Source organism: Lepisosteus platostomus, chromosome 16 (genome assembly GCF_059453375.1).
Source record: "Lepisosteus platostomus isolate fLepPlt1 chromosome 16, fLepPlt1.hap1, whole genome shotgun sequence".
NCBI lineage: Eukaryota > Metazoa > Chordata > Actinopteri > Semionotiformes > Lepisosteidae > Lepisosteus > Lepisosteus platostomus.
Window position 1 is genome coordinate 26,543,346 of NC_142626.1, and position 24,279 is coordinate 26,567,624.

At 38.2% G+C, this 24,279-nt stretch overlaps 1 pseudogene; it reads right to left on the reverse strand.

Moving 5' to 3' along the window:
• Window positions 1-11,409: 11,409 nt before the first annotated feature.
• Window positions 11,410-24,269, reverse strand: LOC148647116 (uncharacterized; annotated as a pseudogene).
• Between the last annotated feature and the right edge of the window lie 10 nt (window positions 24,270-24,279).

The window sequence follows — 24,279 nt, forward strand, 5'->3', positions numbered from 1 at the left end:
TTTGTAATCGTTTTTATTTTTAAATACATTTTAGCAAAGTCATGTACCATAAAAGTATGGTAATTAAAAACCATTAATACTTTTACTGGAGTTTAAATAAAGTCAATGTTTTCTCTTTTTGGCTAGACTTGACTATTTAGCCATGAGATAAACAATACTTTGTCATTAAACAACCTTTATGAGCAATCTTATTTCTTATTTCTGAACATTATTACGCAGAAGACAAAGGTAGCGATTTACGTTGCATTGTGCATTGTGCTGCTGTAATACAGTTTAAAATAATTAAAAGTTTAAACAGTATCAGCTTATGTATGGGTTGTAATTTAAAAAAAGTCAAAAACCGCAAGAGGAGACCCCCAAATTAATAATTTAACATGCTACTGTTTGTGCATGAACATAGTTACTGTATACTGTTATTTCTTTAGATACGAGATTCCATGTTTTTCTTTAATCCCTGGCGGGACCGGGCGTCCATAAGAATCAAGTTCTAGGTTTCATTGCGCTTTGACAGAAACCAAATTATATGGTTATTAATTTCTTTAGATACGCGATTCCACATTATATTCCCTATAAATCAAATTCTAAAAGTATGCTTGTTGACTCCGGTATCAAGCGTATTCACAGAAAAGCTTAAAACTACCACTTTTTATACACGTTATTTCACGTTAGTTAAAGACTGCGATGCTTAAAGTGTTTAGGGAGAAATGGAATACTGGTGTGTATTTTTTCTTTAAAGTACCGAGACCAGCCATACTGTATACAGTTTACATACTGTATGTTTATGTTACAAAACTAATATCGTTTATGGATTTCACATACGTTATGGTAAAATTCCATATAAATATTCAATACTTAAACGGGCACAGTAAAGACGTTAAATAAACATGTACATACTGTATACAGTACAGTATACATGTTCCTAAATCAATATCTTTTATGAGCATGTGAAAGGCATGGTGAATCGGAGATTCTCAAAAATTACTGTACTTTGCATGATTGGAAACAAATGCGTGATTGGATCAACGAAATGCTGTGGTGTTACTTTTAAAAAGATGGTCAATGAAAAAAAGACTGTGGACCAGGGCAATACTTTGAGTTTACAGCTTGTCCAAGGTCATTCATTATAAATACTATTAGTAATATCTTCGGTAAAGACTTTGATGGCGACAGCTCAAACATGAGAGGTTGAGCTTTATTAGCTCCACCTTGCGGAAATTCAGGATACTATTATTTTATTTGCGGTATCATGCGGTATCGTGCGGCACTATGCGTGAATATACGGTATTAATACCGTAACTTCCGGTAGCCTGCGTCAAGCATACCGCAAAATAATGCGGTATCGCCCGCTTATTTTGAATGGCTGCATCTGAATTAGTGAAATGAGGGTATGAAACCAGGAGCTGGTTATCGGCAGACAAGGAGAAGGGATAAGGTCCTTTTTAAATGCCTTGAACAGCAAGTAACCCTCAGGAGAGCCAGTATATGGTGTGTGATTTAATAAAGGTCTTGAACTGTGTCAATGGGTTTGTTTTGAAGCTATTGACACGTCCTTCATTGGAGAATCTCGATACAGCCTACTGCAGGAGCAAGGCTCACGCTATCATCAAAGACCCACTCCACCCTAGCCATAGTCTGTTTATCTGGCGAGACACTAAACATAACCTTCGGTGTTATAGGCCAGAGAGCATTAAGACCTGAAGGAACAGGTTGATGACCAGTTTCTTCCCAGGAACAGAGCACCTGATTGCTAAGGACATGCAGACCGGCATAACATATAGGAGGCCCATGTCTACCCCAGTTCCACAGGCACAATGTCTTTTATCATGTGTAACTTAGAACTTTTTCTTCTTATGTTATTTGTTTTGCGCAATAGTGTGTACAGGTTGTGTATAGTCTTTTTTACAGTTTGTGTATAGTATCCTGCACGTAGTCTGTGTGTTTACCCTTTTGTTATTATGTTTTCTGACTGAGAGAAGCCGTGTAAGATTTTCAATGCACTGTTCATGCAAATGGCAATAAAGGTACTTGAACTTGAATTAAGCTTCGTGGCAGGGATACTGAGGGAACTGAAAAAGCTCAGAGTGAACTTGGCTTCTTTTGTGTTTTGTTCTGTTCCTCTACTCTTATTACTGACTTTGTTCTTTGTTTCTGAAGCCCCATCAATTTCACTGAGATCCCTAACCCCACTCTGCCCCCTAGTGTTTTGCCTGTAAACAATTAATAACTTTCAGGTTTTATAGTGACTGACCTCCTTTATTAGCAGTTTGTATTTCTGTATCAGAACTTGACTGGTAACAGCTCACAGTGTTCATGAGTGCTAAATATATATGTAATATATATGACATTAAAGAGGTCCCAATATCTTTTCACAATATTGTTACAAAACTGGGGGGTGTCAGAAAAACGGAGATTGGGAAGTAATTCAATAACTTTTACTGGCGAAGACCCTTTAAACCAATGTCCGCCTGGAATTTCCTCCCCTTAAATATTTAGTTATATCTCTGCAGCAGAACATAGCAGGAGCCTGGTTCAGGTCTTAACTTGAAGCTAGCCCCCTTGGGTTTGAGTGTGGACAGTCATTGTATTTCTTAATGTGTCCACTCAGCAGACAAACATATGAAAAAAAAACAAAAACAGCAGGCGGCATTTTTGTATTGGTCTTCAGAGGTCAGGTTTTTCTATTCTAGGCCTGTGAAATGTCCTGGGAATAATTTGAAAACCTTGTTCAAGGTGCCTACTAGCTTGGATAGAAATCTGGGACAAATTGATCAATTTGAAAAAAATCTACATAATGTTTTGTGAAGACTGGACCTGGAATTAAATTTCTCGCATATACAGATGCAGCCATTCAAAGTGCACGTTACAGACACGTACCGCAGGTGACGTCGCTCAGTATGACGCAAGATGACGCGCGGCACCGCAGTACGTGATTGGTTGACCGACAGGGGCACTCGTGGTCCGTTGGTCTGTCGTAGAAAGACTTACAGTAAAAACGTCTTTGCTGTGCCCGTTGTAGATATTGAATTTTACCACTGAAGGGAAATCTTAGTAGCTGAGCATAAAAAGAATAGGAGCATACTGTAACGCGTGTGAAAGCCATAAATGATATTAATTTTGGAACATAAACATACAGTATATAGCTGGTCTTGGTACTTTAAAGAAAAAAATACACACCAGTATTCCATTTCTCCCTAAACATTGTAAGCTTCGAAGTCTTTAACGTGATACCGGAGTCAACAAGCATACTTTTAGAATTTGATTAAAAGGGAATATAATATGGAATCGCGTATCTCAAGAATTTAATAACGGTATGATTATATCCGTGTACTGCGGCAGGGCTGTGTAGGGCTGTTTCGCCTGCCTGTTCATGCGTCCTGTCTTGTAGCCTACTGGTCTAGGTGCGTGACTACCAACTGGCAGGTTGTGTGTTAAAATCCAGCTGGTGCTGGACCTTCCAGTTTTATTTATTTATTTTTTAATCGCGTAACATAAACATATTACCGTATGCAAACTGTACTGTATACAGTATGTATATGTATGTAATGTCTTAACTGTGCCCGTTTAATTGAATTTAAAAAAAATATTTAACACGAACATTAAGCTGTTTACATCTTCCGCCTGAGAACAGTCACCCGTTGCTACCCAACGCAGAATGGTGATTGGCTGACACCATCTGACACCCCTCTGATTGGAGAAAAAAGACGTGCTGGTCTGCTATACATACTGTACCAGGAAGAGGATTTCTTTCTATTCAAAACGTGCATTTTAAAAGTTTAAGAAGTAAAAACTTTACAGCGTACACAGATTTCTAAACTGATCAGGATCGTTATCTTTGTCTTATGCATAATAATATTCACCGCTCTGTCCAGCAAATTAATAATAAACTTTATTTTATATATAGTTTTTTTATAAACGAATAAGTAATTAGATTGCTCATAAACCTAATCACTTGCTTTTTGTTTTTATTTAGGCTCAGATTTCAACTATAGATCGTATTATTAATAACCATAATAACAACCAACCAACAAAAACAACCATATAAACATAATACCAACCAAACACATAGATAACAACCACAATACAAAATCAAATATATCAAACCATTTTACTCTCGCAAAGTCCTCCAATTATCATAATCCCGCCCCTTATGCAAAACCAAACCTTCCTTCCATCCCAGTTTATCCTGTTTATCATAAACAAAATCCACCTCAATTTTCAACATAAAGCATTACACAAAATCAATACCTCAACACTCCATACTCAACAACGATAATTCACAAACAGCCAGAACATGTAACTACACATTCCCAAACAGACCTAATTTCCATAGCCCCGCCCCTTATGCAAAACCAACATCCCTCCCCTGTTCTCTCTCTCCCCTGGCGGTTGTAATTGTTTTTATTTTCAAATAAATTTTAGCAAAGTCATGTAATTTAAAAATCTTAAGATTTTTATATTTATGTCTTTATTTAGTGGTTTCATTAGTGACAAAGGCTAAACTTTCTTGGAAAAATGTCTTTTATGTAAACCATGTTTGCTATTAATTCATTCAGGGCTAAAATATGTTCATTGTATTCTAATGAAAGAAGGGTTCCTTTCGCCGTAGTCGGGAGCCTAGCCTTTAACTAGTAAGTACTGTACTTACTGGGTTTTTGAGGGGGTGTCTTTCGCTGGAAATCTCGCCTCCTACTTTGAAAATACCCATGAAACCGGTTCAATTCGTCACAGCCAGCACTCCTGCAGAGAGGGGGGTTGTACTTGCAGTGTATACAGTACACGCGTTATGCTCTTCGTTAATGTCTAAGCCGGAACATATCATTATATCTCATTTTGTATTTCTTAAAAAAAAATCGTCTTCCCAGCCTAACAGTATTGTTTTTAACCTGTAAATTTGCTGGACAGAGAGGTGAACATTATTACACAGAAGACAAAGATAGCGATTTACGTTGCATTGTGTATCGTGGGTTTTAAATAAAGGTGATTTAAACGCGATTTAAATCAATATAAATGTTTATATTGTAACGCATAGGTGACTATTCATTGTTATTAAAATGACTTAAATTCGATCATGTTGTGATATTTAGAAATATACATTTGTTTGGTGCGAGTGAAGTTTTATTTAATCTCTGAGCCATACTGATTCTTCTGGAAGCCAGTTTCCGCCAGGGAGTAAAAAAAAAACACACTATGGTGTTCTCTCCAATGCAGTGCAGTTAAAAACATACCTCTGATGCTGCTCCTAAATGAATATCGTTTATGACCATCAGAAGCTTTATGCTCCTTTTCTTTTTTCCAGTGGATTGAACAGGGAGAGGCATTTCATGATGTACTTTTCACTGATGAAACAACAGTGGCTCTGGAACAGTTTTCAACCATGTCGTTTTATAAAAAGGGGAGATATGTACACGTTACTGAAGCTAAAAGTTTAGCCTTTGTCACTAATGTAACCACTAAATAAAGACATATAGAAATCCCTACGTTACAGACTGTATATGGCTGGTATTGGTAGTTTAAAGAAAAAATACACACCAGTATTCCACTTTCTCCCTAAACATTTTAAGCATCAGAGTCTTACATGTGGTTATTTATTGCATAATTTAATTTTGAAAGCCACTGAGACATCAGGTACTACTGTTGTATTTATGAAAAAGAAACAAAACAAAAAACATACTAACAACTGTGCCATCCTACTCCTTAGTTAATACATTTTATTATTCATAAACAGTTAACATTGTTAGCAAAATATTTTGAATTATATTTAACCCTATTTTTTCTTTAGTTTTGTATTTAACTTATTATATGATAGTCAGACTTAATGTATATTTGAACAATGAAAATATATTTTTAAAGATTTTACATTAAGCACTTAAAATTAATATGGTTAATAATAGTAAACTGTAACATGCTGTAACAAGATCGGTTAAACTGCGAAGAAAATGCTTTCAGAGAAAATGTTTCAGGTGTGAAGAACATAGATCTCTAATGCAATTTCAACCAAACCTGTTCCCACACACCCTGCCCCCACTACCATTAGAATATACACAAACATTTTAGCGTTTCATTCTGAGCAGAAGACCCTCACACCTGAAGAGTGCTGGCTGTGACGAATTAAACCGGTTTTACAATCACAGACCATGTGACATGGGACTCAGTAAACTAACAGCGCCACTGGATTTGATAATACCTAACCAAAATCCGCAATATGGAAACAGAACCTGTGTGATTGTTGATAGATGATGTACTCGTAACATTTTTCAAGACGAACTACAACATTTAAAAAATGACTTGTATGTACTTGATATCTCTAATCAATCCACGGGTCCCAGCACAAAACGAAAGTAAAATGCATACCGTTTCGCGCTTCTTATTAGTTGCTCAAAAGTAATTTGACCGTATGAAATGCATAATATAAACCTAGAAACATATACGTGAGCAGTACTTAAGCACTGTAGTATCGGTGTTAAGACATACCTCTCAAATACTGTAAATCAAGTTAAAAATATCTCAAGACCGATTCTGGTCGTAATGAAATCATGTTTCGTGTATGTTTTCTTTTTCATCTAGAAATAACTCATTTCTAAATACCTTTTTCACTGTTAACATCTTGCAGCAACTTTGCGAACAAAATATACACTCTGACAGTTCATCCTGCTACCAACATTAAATAAAACAAATCTTAAGATTTCTATATTTATGTCTTTATTTAGTGGTTTCATTAGTGACAAAGGCTAAACTTTCTTGGAAAAATGTATTTTATGTGTTGCAGAAAAAACTGACTTGCTTTAACAAAATATGTTTACAAATCCTTTCACCTGGCATTTTCGTAGTTAGAAATTATGAAACGCTCTGTTAAAAGCAAGGGAGTTTTTATGTCCGTTGCAGTTCTTTTGCAACATGAATATAATTATATCGTTATTAATTTCTTGAGATACGCAATTCCATATTATATTCCCTTTTAATCAAATTCTAAAAGTATGCTTGTTGACTCCGGTATCACGTTAGTTAAAGACTTCGAAGCTTACAATGTTTAGGGAGAAATGGAATACTGGTGTGTATTTTTTTCTTTAAAGTACCGAGACCAGCCATATACTGTATGTTTATGTTAAGATTTCCCTTCAGTGGTAAAATTAGATATGAATATTCAATACTTAAACGGGCACAGTTAAGACATTAAATATACATATACATATTGTATACTGTACAGTTTGCATACGGTAATATGTTTATGTTACGCGATTAAAAAATAAATAAATAAAACTAGAAGGTCCAGCACCAACTGGATTCGAACACACAACCTGCCAGTTGGTAGTCATGCACCTAGACCAGTCGGCTACAAGACAGCTCGCATGAGCAGGCAGGCGAAACAGCCCTACACAGCCCTGCCGCAGTACACGGATATAATCATACCGTTATTAAATTCTTGAGATACGCGATTCCATATTATATTCCCTTTTAATCAAATTCTAAAAGTATGCTTGTTGACTCCGGTATCACGTTAGTTAAAGACTTCGAAGCTTACAATGTTTAAGGAGAAATGGAATACCGGTGTGTATTTTTCCTTGTGATATTTTAAGCTCTAGTTGAATGATAGGTGTCGCATTTTAAATCATTTTCGTAGTTAGAAATTATGAAACGCCCTGTTAAAAGCAAGGAAGTTTTTATGCCCGTTGAAGTAAAACAAAATGCCTGACAAAGTATGGCTTGGACAGCTTCCAAGTGCTTGTACAAATGTGCTAAAGAAATTATACTTTGAGTATACAGCTTGTCCAAAGTCATCCATTATTAATACTATTAGTAATATCTTCAGTAAAGACTTTGATGCATAAATATTTCTGATAAAGGTAGGTTGTGTACTTTTGTCCAACTGAGCAATCTTGCTTTCATAAAATATACCAACATTTTAATGACTGATGATTAACATACTGTAATACACAGTTCAAAATTGAGCTCCCCCTGGCGGTTTTACAAGGCGACGCCGGATAGTTTACCACGTGACACCACGTTAACTGCGTCATACCGCGTGATACTGTGACATGCCCACCGGGGTATGCCGCGAAATACCTCGCGCATTTTGAATGGCTGCATCTGTAATAAATAAATTATAAAAAATATTTAAAGCAATACCAATAAAAAACCATTGCAATTGCTATAAAAACCTTCAGACACTGCTAGAGAGCCCTTTTCTGCTGTTAGGCATTGAAAGTCCTCATGGACTGGGGCAAGGTAGAAGGGGTGTTTCACCCTCGCAGGGAAGAAATAAGCCTCGGCTGTGGCCAACCCTTTCCACAGCAGGCGGGGTGAAGCGCTCCCTCTGGCTTTCCGGAGCCGGGGTAGCGTCGCTCAAGGGCGGTCTTCCCCCCTTTAGGCCGCCCCGCTCCTGTTTCCCAACAGCCTCCGGAGTCCCCGGGGATCCAGCGCCCGGTACTCCTGTGCGATGTGTCCCCTCTCCCCACAGCAGTGGCAGATGAGCAGCCGTCGTCGCTCCCCCAGCATCGCCCAATGGGCGTCTCCTCCTCCCTATCTGATTCCCCATGCGCCCCTCCATTGGTGCCCACCGGTCTCCTCGAATACAGCATCAGCCTGCTCAGCCAGAGCCAGGGCCTGCTCCAAGAGGACCAGCGCGGCCAGCATCATGTGGCACTGCACCTCAGTCGGCGCCAGGGCCCAGAGGAATGCCTGGTGCGCTATCTCCCGGTGGGCCTCCTCCAGGAGAGTAGGCTAACCCTGGCGGGCTAAGTAGGCCACGTCTGCGGCTGTTACCTTCACTGTTACCTGGATACCTCTTTATTTAGAACTCACTCTTCTCCCTGCCTGTCTGGCTTCTTTTAATCCTTCTGTGCCCGGATTGGAGCGGGTAAGATATTTTTCCAAGAAAAAAAGAGAAATTAAAAAATGAGAAATTTCGCCAGAGCCCCTTCTCGTGTCTAATTTTTAGTTTAGAAGGATTCAAGCAGGATTTTGGATGAAAGGCAGCGACCTTAATCAAGCCCAAATCATAATTGAACCCATTCAGAGCCTACATTACATTTTAACATTTTATTCTGAGCAGAAGACTCTCACACCTGAAGAAGGCTTGCGTTTTCTCCTCTTTTAAGCATGTGTACAATGCTGTAATACAATTTAAAATAATTAAAAGTTTAAACAGTATCAACTAAACTCCATTAATATAGGTATCGAGTTGCATTAAATAAATACAGCTTTTTAGTATAGATTACACTTTTCTAAAATGTATTTAAAAAATAAAAAGGATTACTAATCTAATCTTTCCACGTTTGATCCCAAAATCCCAAGAAAAATAAATCTAAACGGGGAGAAAGCTATGCTGAAAGTTTATTAATATACTTAGAAGACAAAGATAATTTTTGTTGCATTTGTCTGATTGTGAATCAAAAAAATACATTTAATTAACTACTCTCAGTGACAGCTGACAATCCTCCATACACTCAAGTGAAAAATTAGTAATGCCAATGTAAACGTCGTATTTACAATTTGTTGATAATAGAAATGTTAAGTTCTCTAAAGCTTTGTGAGGCAGCAAAAGGCAGCAAAATATTCGAACACACACGGATACTATTACACAAGAATACATTTATAAATACATAGAATGTGCATATAAACTTAACAGATCTTATGAGTGAGGGTTAGCAGAATACAAAAGGTATATTCAATCACGAAGAGTTACAAATGCCAAGAGGGACACACGTTCAGTAAATCATTCATTTAGACCGTTTCGTAAATGAACTTGGCTACAACTTCTACACTAGATACTCAAAACAAGTACATCACTCATAGGAATTAAATTGATATCAACTTGGGTTGAGATAACAATTGAATTCTCGAGCTATAATGCAGAATTCAGCTGCAATGCAGAATGCAGCTGTAATGGATTCAGATCTCCCGTGGACAAAAAAGAACAGTGGCAGGCTGTTGCTGTGACCAATCGGTGTTCTCTGGCCCGGTGCCAAGCAGTGGCCGGTGCGGCTGGCAATGTGGGAGAAGGAGGGAGAGATTCCTGCTGCGATGCGCTGCTGATGCTCTCTGAAGACCTGCTAGTTTCTTCGGCTGAAACTAGCAGAGGTTGTGCACGGGAGAAAAGTGTCTGCGGGTCCAAGCAGGTCACACTCTTTAGACAGGAAGAAGACCAGTTCGTTCCTAATGTAACACTAGACCTGAATACTGATTTCAGCTCTCCACAGTTCCGAACGTAGTTCACTTGTTGATCAGGTGAGCGTTCGCAGTGGGTTCACGAGGCTTGCTGCTGGGCTAACCTTGGGTGGATCCTTTGGTTACGCGCTGGCGACCTCTGTTCTCAACTCTTAGAACAAAGAAAAGTCCTGGCACTCAGACACACTGGCTGTTACGTGATTGTCCGAGCTGAGTCTGAGAATGGCCAGGAGGAGCACGAGAATGTTCAGGAGGAGCCGGAGTCTGAGAAATGTCCAGGAGGCACCCCAGGGAAGCCCTATGCTGCTTGTTTTACATGGAGGAACTACGGTCGTTCATTGGTTGAAAGTTTCATGGGCATCCGAGACCCACGTGGGGTTACTCTGCCCTACCTGTTCCTGATTGGCTGATCTAGGTGGAGGATGAGTAACCATGCTCTCTGACCCTGGGGTTGTAAACTAATTGGGATGAGGCTCTCACTTGGAATCTCGCAGACAGTAAGGCGCCAGAGATGACCATTTATTAGGGTGGCTGATGTGTCTCAGCTTTGGGAGTTGTTCCTTATGAGGACACTCTATCAGCTAGAAAAACACCTTAAACCAAGTGGAATGGTCTCTCTGTATCCAGCACCACTTGAGATGAGGGAGAGAGAGACTGGCAAGGGAACAGCAAACTTAATTCCTGTATTTTAATAAGCCTTGCCGCTGCAATAGTATTAAAGACATTTTAGGGCTAAAATTAAAAAAATTAAGTGTCAATTAAGAAATTATGTCCTTAAATTATTTTTAACAGTCGGATTTACAATCCTCTATTTACAGTAGAATGCATGTATTCACTTAATTGCATATACTATACAGAAAGTGTTATAAAATACAATATTCACATCCATATAATCAGACTAGTACTACCCTGTTTATAGCACAAGAGTAATTGTTGCCTGACAACCTTGGTCTTGTCTCTTTCGGTTCTTTTCAGCCATTCACACTTGTTTAAGGCAAAGCTGTGCTGCCTCAGGAACATTGTATTTCACCTGTGGTCTGCCTTGAAAAGGTGGATTCCTCTGACTTAAAATTGTCATTTTCCTTAAACTCACGGGAAAGCAATTCCAGGACTGTTTTTTGTATCATATTACCTGTACATATTAATCAACGAGCATTGCCCAACCTGCATGTAAACAAAACTGAAAAATACACTTAATTTGATAAACATTTTGAACACAAATCTTGAAGTAGATACAGAGGGCAAATGAGAGATGGAAAAAGACCTTCTCCCAAAGGACATAGCAGTTATTCTATCTGACACAGCGAGACAGTGGAGTCAGGACCCCAGACCCAGAATCCGGGGTACAAAGATTCAGTGAAAGTGGTGAAGACAGTGTGGAGTAGAATTGGTGTGTCAGGGGAGATGCTGTAAAATGACAATGTGCCAGCTGGGCAGTCCAGATACACTCCTATTCTGGAGGAGGACAGAGTGACAGGTATGTCAGCCCGGCTCTCCTTGTGACGGAGTAAAACTGGTCACTGCAGTTAAAAGACCAGGACTTGTTGTTGGATCCAAGGGGACCCTGACTCCATCCTTTCCTGCTAATTTCTTTATAGGCGACTCCAACAGATGCCCATTTCCCACTCCACTCAGCCTCCCAGTAACATCGCCCAGTCAGCTCCTCTCTGCACAGAACCTGGGACCAATAGTCAAATCTCTCAGGGTTATCAGGACATGGCTGTTCCTGTCTCATAACTGTGACTTTCCGGTTTTCCTCTGACAGAGCAAGACGTCTGTGGGCTGTTTCTTGGTTCAATGTGAGATCACACGCATCTGAAAAAAAGAAAACAACTCCCCTATAAAAAAGTGGATCTCATAAAATATTACAACTAAATGCAATAAATTTAATAAGAAAAAAAAATAGTAAGGAACTGGAAAAATTAAAAGTGAAGAGGTGAATAGAGAGAGGAAAAAGAAATTGCACAGATACAGTAAGATAGGAAATGTTAAATCAGAAAGATATGACAGAGGAGAGCCCTGTAATACACAGTTAACTGACTGTAATGAAGTTTGAGAGAGCAACATAAGACAGAGGGATGACAGATGTGGGTAGATTCAGGAAAAGTCCACTTTGTCTTCATCCTCCTCTGTGCCCCCTCTCCCCTTTTTTGTCTGCATAAACAATTAAAAACTGACTCACATTTCAGCAGTCCTGGTTTGTCCCTGTCCTTTCCAATGTGGTCAACACTGTATGAAAACAGAACAGACACACAGATTCAGGCACACAGAGACATGCCTGCATACTGGCAGAAGACTGTGGTGTCAAAGATCCACAAGTTTGACAAGCCTTATTGAATGCATGATGAGAGTCTAAGTAGTAACACCTTACAGTGCTAATCTTATTTGTGGAACTCCCTGCCCAAATCCATCAAGATGTTTTGATTACAGATTTTTTTTAAGCATCACTTAAACCTGGCCAGGTTAGAACACAGTGGGCAGGTCAAGATAATGTTAGTTATAAAGACAATAAAGGGTCAAACAAGGTCACTTGATAGCTGTTAGTGGACCTGTAGTAAGGCCTAAACAGTCACTAAGTGTGGTATAATAGACAGGCCCTACCTCACTGAGTGAACTGGTTGTGTACCTGTTGGTATATGTTATCTCCACACACTGTCACTCAGTTTTTACACTGCTTTGTTTTTTCATGCTTTCACACCAACTACACTTCACAAAACAGACTTCCAGAATGACAAGGCAGGTGAGAAGACCTGCTACAATCTGAAAGCACTTTTCCACCCAAACCCCTCTGACCCCTTACAGTAGGTCTCATGTGCTCACATAGCTCCCCTTCAGGGGGAGACTTCAGGTCTTCTCCACCTGCTGTCTTCCTGCATACCGTGCTTAAATAATAAACTGAAGTAAGCACCTTGTGAATGTCTGTGACCAACAGCCACCCAGGCCATGCCTCTTCTCCAATGCCTCTCCAGTCCACGAGTAATCGCACATGGGTTTCTGCAGCCTACAGTCAGTCTGCTGTCCACCGTTGCCACATCACTGGCTACTGCAGCCAGCAGCCTCTGCTGCCTTTCTTTAAAGTCTCTCTTTGGTCCTCGCTGGCGAAGAACCCACGGCTGATGAATCTGCCTTTTCAGCACCACAACTTTAGACCCTCAGCTTACTAACCCTTCTGTGACTATGGTTAGCACACACAAACATGTCCGTCACTACTGTCACTTTCCCTCCTGCCCCTCCACTTAGTGTACAGAAGCTGCTTGTATCTCTCTCGCGCTAGGTCAGCCTGTACTGCACACAGACACTTACCTGCAGCGGGTAGAAGAGATTTTTCCACTGACATATATTACTGCTGTTGTATAGCTCTTGTTGAAAAGTTCTAATAAAATTGATTATTGTTAGTTGCATTGTCACTAGAATAATAGCTACTAAATTTGGAATTCATCGACTATAGCCTTTGACCGTTTTGCAGAAGTTATGTTTTGCCAAGCTGTTTATGACCCACCTGGGGAAAAATATCAACCCTGCAATGGTAGGTTACACATGCATCTTTGTGTTGTGTTTAGGTTTGATCATGGAATGTCTTTATTTGTAGGCTTTGTAGGTGATCTTCCACCTCAAGAATAAACAATTATAGAACACTATTATAACATTCTATATAGCCAGCAGCTACAGAATACCACCCTGCAATTCACAATTGGTAACCCACTAAAGCTAAGCAGGGGTGAGCCTGGCTAGTTCCTGGATGGTAGACCTCATGGGAAAGCTAGGGTTGCTGCTGGAGGAGGTATTAGTAGGGGGTGCTCACCCTGTGGTCTGTGTGGGTCCTAATGCTTCAGTATAGTGACAGGGACACTTTACAATAAAAAAGGAGCTGTCCTTCAAATGAAATGTAAGACCAAGGTGCTGACTCTCTCTGGTCATTAAAAATCCCAGGGCATTTCTCAAAAACAGTAGTGTACCCCGACATCCTGGCGTTTACCATGGCCCCCTAATAATCCCCATCTCTGAACTGGCTTCATCACTCAGCTGTGATAGCAGATGTGTGGTAAGCATACTGGCACACTGTGGTTGCTGTCACATCATCAAGGTGGGTACTGCACATTGGTGGTGGAAGCAAATCCCCATTACCTGTAAAGTGTGAGTGCAGTGTCCAGAAAGGTGCTATGTAAGTATAAGGAATTATTATTCTATGACACTTCCTCTTTTGTCACTGGCAGACCTTCTACTCTTAGTCTCTATACTTACTTCAGTTTCTGCAGTCTACATTTTTTATCCTCCAGGACAGCAGAGAGTAGTTTCACTCCAGAGTCCCCTGGATGATTGTAGCTCAAGTCCAGCTCTCTCAGTCTTGAGGTGTTTGATTGTAGAGCTGCAGCCAGAGCTGCACAGCCAACCACTGTGACCCAACATCCAGAAAGCCTGAAGAGAGAATAGCTCATCAATATCCCAACTCATGCATATATAGTTTCTTTTTTGTAGTCTGGCTCTACTTACATTGTTAATTCAGATGCTTACAACGTCTCACTGCTCTGCCTAGCATCTTAAATCCTACAAACTTTGGATTGACCAAACCTCTGAAATACCAATACTGCACACAACTGAAATATAAACTTAATGGGAACTCATAATTAGCATCTTAGCTAATTATTTATTTAAGCAGATGTGTCAATTAAGATCACATCATTTAAAAAATAATATGGATAGTATAGTCACCTGTCTGCTTTGCACACACAACCAGGTGGATTGAACCCTAAAAACCAGCCCACATTGGTGTTTGCATGATGCCCATATAATTTTGTCAAAACCTCTTTAGATTTTAATATTTTGAAAAAAGTCAGGAAAATGGGGCCTTTAATAGAAAATAAAGATGTCTGGTTACCCTTTTGCAGTACTCAACCCAATTACTGTAGTTCACAGCATTCACAAACTCACCCCAGTCTTTCTAGTTTACAATGCGGATCCTCCAGTGCAGCAGACAGCTCCTTTACTCCTGAATCCCTCAGATCATTGTCCCTCAGGTCCAGGTCTTTCAGCTGACACTGGGTTGTACGGAGAGCTGAGGCCAGTGCACTGCAGGTCCCCTCAGTGATAAGGCAATAACCTAGGCTACATGGAAGAGCTCAGGGGTTTATTTGTAAATCTGAAAGGAGCGTGTATGAATAGATGTAGGATTAATATATAGTAAAACTAGGAATTACACATATAACTCATTTAAACTATGCTTTGTTAATGTGGAGAATACGTGTAGAGTTAAAATTACGCCACATTGAAATAAAAGTTAATGTTACGATTTGTCCTTATTTACACTGTTAAAATACTGACAAAATCTAAGCTAATTTTTTGTAAAGCGCAACACATTGATTTTTGAGTATACAACATTCTAAAAAAGGTGTTACAGGTGCATTTTATGATTCTAACAAAAAATACCAAGATAAATATTTTACACTTCAAACACCTATGCTGTTTTCTTACAGACAACGTCTTTTCTATGTAAAACCATACACGTTTACACATTACATTTAGTTTGTCAAATGTTTGTTATATAACTTATATAATATAGGTTTATTAATCAAGATTATCTTCAAAGTAGGGATAGAAAAAAATGTTCATTTAAAACAGTCAGGTGAGACAGCTCATGTTTCCCATGATTGGCATGACATTCTTCATTGGTGTTGTTTAACTTTGAACTATTAAAATGGAGAAGGAATTGTGTTGTTTTGATACACCTGTTTAAGTTTTCTCAGTAACCATTATAATAAAAATAATCTGAAATCTAGATTATTTAAATTCTGATTCATCTTAATGTATTCATATGTGTACATGTCATTCCTGTACCTGACCTACAATATAACACATAACAACATGTAACACATCACAAAAACATATTGAACTCAAGTGGGTTGTAAGAGTCAAAATTGTGTTTACCCTTGACATTTGTGTTGACAGCTTTAATGGATAGTGGTTTGTATCTGTTTGACTTACATTTGGGAACCCTAACACATTTGCCAGAAGGAAGAAGTTGATATTCAGAGTTGAGGATGTGGGAAGGATTTGATATAATTTTTTCTTGCTTGTTTGATTATGGATTTTTCAAAGATTGTCTGCAGGGAGGGATGCTGTTTCACTTCCATGACATTCAAAGCTGTCTGGATGAGGCAGGTAATTTGCGATTTTAAATGAACTGATAGCTTACCAAAACACACTGTAATACCATATCTGATATGCTGTCGATTACAGCATGGTAAAAGAGTAGCATTACTTCCTGTTGAACCCCAAACACTCTTAGTCTTCACAGTAAATATAAGCGCTGCTGAACTTTGGAGCACACTCAACATGAGTAGACCAGCACGGTTACGGTATGCATTAAGCCAAGAACAGCTGTATCATCTGAGAATCTGAAAATTAAGTTGCTTTGACTACTGCTTGTACAATAATTTGTATAAAGTTTAAACAGAACTGGAGAGCTCACACAGCCCTGAGGGGCATCTGTGCTAATAGATCGTGACTCAGAAAGAGTTTTGCTGACCCTGACATACTGTGTACGATTTGTTAAAAATGAATGATACCATCATATAACGTTATGGTTAACGGACATTTGCTTCAACTTGCTTATGAATAGATGGGGCTGCAGCGTATTAAATGCAGAGCTTAAGTCCACAAACAGCATCCGAGCATAGGCAATGATACATTGTATTTTAAGTTATAGAAAAAGAAACCTAGTAAAAAAGACAACCACCATTTCCAATGCTTTTTATATGAACTGGGCCCAGTCTTTCATGACATATGGTAATCTACAAATATAGCCATTCAAATTGTGCTGTAAATGCCTGGTCTAAAGCAAGCTCACTGTGGCATATTGCAATATCATCTGGCATACTGAACTATTAAAATACTGACAAAATCTTAGCTAATTTTTCATTGGCCAAAGAGAATTGAAAGGTGGCACTAGTAGTGTGTTAGATGATAGTGAAACCACAGCTTCATTTAATCTGTATTACTAATTTTCTTTAAATCCACTTAATATGGAATATTAATATATAATCATGTAACAAAAGGGAAGTTTTGGTAGGTGAAAATAAAAAAAATAACTGAAGTATTAAACTATCTTTGAACATCATTTACTATATTAATTTATTAATATAAACATATTTATATATCTGTTAGAGGTAGCAAAAAATAACAGTATTCCACGATAGAAGTGTATTCCATCTTCTTCACAAACATTTTATGCATTATATTCTTCAACTTGCTCTGGATATGTTGGAACAATTTTTACGTGATTGTTTTAATAACTTTGTTCTGTTGTTTTTGTTGCAATGGAAAAAGAAACACTTGTAGTATCATTGAAAATTAGTAGAAAATGAAAAAAGGCAGTGCTTGTGGTTTTTAATTTAGCTCATCCAAGCTGTATGATGTGTTGCTGTGTTCATTAGCAGAATTCTTGCCTGTCATGTGGAATGTCTGAATTTGATTCCTGACCAATACATAGGTTTTACTTTTTACAAAGAGACTTTCTCAAATAATAAAATATAGCATACAAATTATTACATTGATATTTGTATTATTATAATTAAATATAATATAATTAAAGAAGCTGAATACTATAATAAAGAGGTTCTCTCAACTTTATTGAGGGTGGTGTAGTCAGATTAAATACAGTATATTTTACTTAAAGCTATAATAGGGAAGGAGGGGATAAGGTAATAAAAAAGAAAATTATTTAATTCGGGTTGCCCAACCAGTAGATCGCAGGAGTGCTAACCAGTCCATCGCAAGAATGTTTGGCAAAAAATAAATGGGCTATTTGACTATTTACTTTTTTCAATAGCCTAATCATCCATTCAGATCTATGCTGTAAGTCATACATTTTACTGCCCTTGTGTGTGTTTAACCCTTGTTGACTGCATTGTAAAAGTTTCTGTTGCCTGGGTGCTGGCTGCCACTGAAAAAAAGGCTACAGGAGCTCTGTAAATAGTGTTGTGTGTGCAAGAATGTTCTCCTGGTTATTGCCGTTCGAACCCCACATTTGCTACACTGCATAGCGGGAGTGAAACAGACTAGCTGTGACAAATTTGCTAACAGTTTTATATGTTTGATTGCCTATTTGATAGTTGTAGTGTTTGAGCGAAAATGATGAAGCAAAGAGACCGAAAGTTTGCCATTACCACAAGGAATGGGAGCATGATGATTTTTTGGTACTTTCTCATTCAAAGTGTGGGTGTTTAATCTGCAATGCTAGCATCTATGCCAAAAAGGGAAATATAGGACAACAATTCAAAACTACACACAAAACGGATGATGTAGTCTTTCCCATTAAAAGTGATTTATGGAAAGTGGAAAAGTTAAAATCTCAACTACCAGCACAGCAGTTGGTTTTCACAAGGGATACAAGAGGGAAAGCAGCAATTATCGCATCATTCTGAGTGAACCATTTCTTGGCTCACTCAGAATGGCACAAAAGGTCTCTCAGCAAAGGAAAGGTATTAAAAGAAGCTTTGCTGCCGATTTACTGTTTGGAGATTTCAAAAACTAAAATTTTTGGCGAGGTTCAGAGAGCTGTTGCCTGAAATCAAAGAGTTTCTCAAGTCGTTTAAACATGGTGAATATGACCAATTAGAGGATAACCAATGGCTTCTGGATTTAGCATTCCTCACAGACTTGACTAAACTGCTGAATGAGCTGAATATCAAGCTGCAGGGACAAAATAAAAATGTAATTGACATGATCAGCAGTGTCAACACGTAAATAAAAATTACAAGTGTTCTCGACGAAGCTTAGATATTCTTTTTTCTAAAATGGGGAACATTACTTGTTCACTGAAGCATGAGCCACTTGCTTTAATTTGCTGTCATTTTAGTGATGGGTATCACTATTGTACTGATGTGCCTACAGTATGTTTTTCCCATATCAGAGCTTCAAATTCATAGTGTTAGATAGTGCTGGACTGGTGAACGAAAAAGTAGATCTTACATTAAAAAAGGTTGGGCACCTGTGATTTAATTGATTGGTTGATGTTGTGGAATGTGTGTTCCGCCCGCAAAAAAAAGAGAAAAGGGGGAAAATTAACTCTCGAATTTGACTGTTATTTGACTCTCCTATGGATTCACCTTTGTGCTTTTCTCACTTTCTCTTGGCTTGACCCATGCTTGTCTGACTGTGTCTCAGGATTGTGTCAGTTTTCCTTTCACTTGCCTGCCCTGCATTTTTTCAGCAGACCCTGCTCTCGAATTCATTCTACCATCTCCTGGCTGCTGCTTCTATCAGGTCAGTACAGCAGATATCGCAGGTTAATCAAAAAAGCAGAAGTGTATGGGTGTGGGCATAGTCTCTGCACAGTGCAGCAGACAAAGACTCAAAGTCAGTTTAGTCTAAACGTTCAGTTCTCGCTGCCTGTGGGTAACATTCCATCATTTGGAGGCTAATCCCCTCTTTTAGTGATGGTCATGGAATTTTATCCTTCATATTTACTGTCAGTAGCTGATAGGATAGGATAAAATACTAGTTTTGTAAGTGATTTCAGTTAATACTGAAGTAGAGAGATTTGGATTCTGTGGAGGAATCTTTCTGGATAATGCCTAGTATTGTACAGATGTATATATTTATACAGATCCAGCCATTCAGAATGCACAGAGGATAATGCAGAACATTGCAGCACGAGTGCTGTGGGGTGTTGCACATTTTTAAAAATATTCAGTCGTCACACTGCACTACTTTGTACCACCAGGTGGAGCAATGAAAGCTTAACCTGGTGTGTAGAAGCATTTGGGCAGTCACCAGAAAGGCAGGCAGAATGAATGAATTGAATGAATCCCAGCCAATGCTGGGGATAATCTTTTTCCAGTTATACAATTTAAGTTGTATAGTGTTAAGACTTCTTTATTTTAAACTGTGTATTACAGCACAGTGTTAAATATTAAATTAATTAAAAAAGAAAGTAGGGCTATTTTACAAAAACCAAGTTACTCAGTTGGATATATAAAAAATAGCTTGTTGTGAACGCGGTGGCCTTCTTTCAGGTTTGCATCTGCTTCGAAATAATCCATATTTTGCAAAGGAACAAGTAAAGATTTATACAATGCTGAAAAGAAAAGAAACACTATGTTTCGGCTGTGGATCCTTCTTCGGATGTGAAGAAGAAGAACCCGAAGACCAAAAACATGTTTCTTTTCTTCTCTTTTCATGGTATAAACCTTTACTTGTTCCTTTGCAGCCTACGCATGCTGATACAGCTACCTACTTAATCTATATTTTGTTTGAATGCAGATTTCAGCAACAAGTAATCAGGAAACAATTTAACTTTACATTTCAATTATGAAAATATGCTTCACACATCCTGCACTGTAGTGCTTTAAAGCCATACAGTATGTTCTTATATGGAATATATACCTAATGTACCTACAGAAGATGGTAGAGGTAGCTAAATATAAAAAACAAAGTACAAAACAGTAATCCACCTTCTTCACAAACATTTTATGCATCATAGTCTTTAACTCTATAACTTATGGTGGTTATTTTGGTGTAAGTTTTGACATTCTTGTTCTAACAACTGTATATAAAGTTTATATGCTTCATAAAAAGCTATAAAGTTTTATTAGTTTCTAAGAATACATAATAAGAACACTTTCCATTATTGTTATAAAAAAGTTGTCATACTAATTTAATACCACTTAATAGGGAATATTAATTTTAAGTTTAATTATTAACATTAACATTAACATTGTCTTTGGCCAGTGAATTACATAACTACCGCATAGTGTTATTTTTGAGGCATTTGGAAGATATACTACGTTTTCTGAGTGGCCGCATCTGTATATGTATGTTTCGATTACATTATAGAAAACAAGGGCACAGATGTATGAGACAGAAGTTATAAGAACAGCTACATTCTTTATGACTGATGTCTTACTCTCCCGAACTCTCTACTTACTTCAGTTTCTTTAGTTTACAGCTTGGAGTCTCCAGCAATGCAAACAGCTTTTTCACTCCTGTGTCCCCTGGGCAATTGTGACTCAGGTCCAGTTCTGTCAGGCTTGAGGGTCTCGACTGGAGAGCTGAGGCAAGAGCTTCACAGCCACACTCTGTTATCTGACAGCCAGACAGTCTACAGAAATAAGAAGAAGGGGGTTCATCACTATCCCACCTTTGAACACATAGAAAGACAACATTCTGATCGGACTCTGGTGTTGTATTTTTGTAATTCACCCAGGGTGTAAAACAGTATTACAAATATAGAAATCAATCTAACTTTCTTATCTTGGATTATATTATGAATGTATAAGATGTTTTAACAGTCCATCTTCATTCCAAGTCTGCTACTATAAATCTAATATTTTATTTTAGTTTGAAGCTGTTAACTTTATTCACAGAATAAAAAGACTACAAATGGGAGAAGACCTACTGTTAGTCATTTGTTTGAAAAAGCATGTCTATTTTCACTATAAAGACCTGCTTTTATATCTTAACTGCTACTTTGTGACTAAAGTTTACATGATGTTAACAGGTTGCATTAACATAATTGGAACACAACAGCACTGGATAAGCGGAGATCATTCTGAGAAGTTATGCCAACTGCCTGATGTTCTGATCATATGAAAAAAGTATCAGATAAACAAATAGAATTAGTACACAATCACTTTGAGGAAACTGATGCTGAAATCCATTAAATGATTTAGCAATGAGATTAATTGAAGTTCACATAGCTCTATGGTAGCATGTCTTTCAAGGTCACCTCTCTCCTAAACTCCTGCAGTTCTCACCTCAGTGTCTCCATTTTACAGGCTGGATTCCTAAGCACAGCACAAAGTAACTTCACTTCTTTGCCTGCTGAGTAATTGGATCTCAGGTCCAGCACTCTCAGATGTGAGGGGTTTGACTGAACAGCTGAGATCAGAGCTTTACAGCATTCACCAGTGAGATTACAGTGGTCCAGCCTGTACAGAGAAATAAAAAAAATATAAAATAATGATCAATATTTTAGTATTAAGTGTTAATATATTAATATAAAGTAATAATATGAATTTATTTGTACTTTAAATGTATTTGTTATTAAATTTAGGGCAATTCCCAATACAGTATTCTAATGGTCTCAGACTCTGTGAAGAAAAGGTAACCAACAGACAGTTACAAGATAACTGCTATGTCAAAGAGCTATGAATCAGATATGATGTCTAGGAAATTGACAGCTTAAATGAGTTTTTGAGGTTCTAAGGTTCAGGGAGGAGAACAGTATAGATGAGGCAAATTGCCAAGAAACTGCAAAAAGTGTTTTCAGTCTCAAGTATGGCTCCTTATACATACAATATGTGTTAAAAGAGAAATGTTATCACATGAAGCAATAAAAACCTCACATGTTCCTCACTTCAAGGCCTAAAATCCTGCTTTCAAAGGAAAACCTGTTGCTTTTTTGGAATGGAAGAAAGGTGAAATGGAGGGTAAGGACAATTTAATGTCAAAAGCACATACAGCAATTCCATAACCTTGGTACAACTTAACTCCTGTGAGTCATGTTCTTAGAAATTAAGTTAAGATGGGCCCCTGATTTAGGATTCAGATACAAAAGAGGACATCATAAATTTGTCCCATCTGATACCTCCATTTTTAATGTTCTTTACCTACAAATACAATCAGTGGAAACTATCATCAATTTGTTTGTTTCCATTTTGGTCAGTATGCTCTCAAAACTGCCTTGTTTCTATACAGTGAGCTGACACAAGAAATTGTGTTATTGAAAACTTTCCCCTTCTCTCTGTTACCTTACAACCTAACAGTTTCAACATGAGACTTCTAACCTGAACTGTAAACTTTGTTACATGAGTTCTCCCCCTTGAGACTCGTAAAATAACCAGCAGCCTCGCTGCATGATTTCCTGAACTTACTACAAAGCTCAATAAATCAGACTGTGTGAACTTAGAGTCTTACCACAACACTGTTTATTTGCAATCTCACTGCAAGATTGCATTTATTATATTACACAGGTCTAGACCAAGACAGACAGGAGCCTCACTGCGAGACTCTTAGTGCCCCATTCCCCTCTGGGGCTGTTGCTGAACCCTTTTTGGGTTCTGGTCTTTCAGTGTCTCAGGAGTCTCCCCGTGAGATTAGTGTATGTTTCTCACTTACCCTGACAGTGTGGGTCTAACCCAAAACTAAGACTGTACTCATTGTACTCTTAAACTGGTAAATCTGCTACCAATACGTGTTCCTTATTCCCTAATAGCCCCCTGCATATTAATATTATGCATTTTCTCCAAGTATCTGGAGTGTCCTGAGGCCACCCCGTTGCATATTAACCTACTTCTGACACTTCAACTCTGGCTGCTCTATAACACATCCCTAAAGAAATCTGTATAGTTCAAGATTATATTGTAGTTTATGGCTTTTACAATATGACATGGAAAGTTGAAAAGCTCCTCTATTTTACACTTAAACATGTCAACTACATAATATATTTATCTTTATGCAATAATTCTCTCTTTTTTCAAAGTCAGTGAGAGGTACTGTATGTACTGTAGCATTTAATGTTTGAAGAAGTGCCATCAGGGTATTTTCATAATTACTTGCATTCCCTGAAAATACTTCTTCTAAGATGAAGTTTATGAGTCTGAATTTGAATGCTCTCAGTGAAGGTGACTCTCTTATACTCATGGGGATAGAATTCCAGGGCCCTGTGGTGCAGTAGGAGAAGGCCCTGTCATCTATACAGTGTGAGCGAACTGGAGGGGCAGTCAGGATACCATAATCAGATTAACAAAGATTACAAAGTGGGGGAGTAGGAAGATAATAAATCAGAAAAATACTGAGATGATAGGAAGCCTGAATCAAGTATCTTCAACTGACATATAGGGTTACTACATTGGCTTTAGATAGCTGATTGGAGGTGCTCAGAGGCATGACTTCAGTTTTGTCACAGTTTAAAAGAAGACATTTCAAAAGGTGGATGATTATAATCATACTTTAAGAAAATGAATTTATTGCCGAAAATGACATTCTTGTCGCATCACTTACAGAGCTTGTCTACAATACTTGATGAGTGGCAGTAGCCTCAAACAGCCGTCCATGGATGTTGTGTATGTCTTCATGTCAAACACATCCAACGGCTCTTCTGCCATCATCAACACA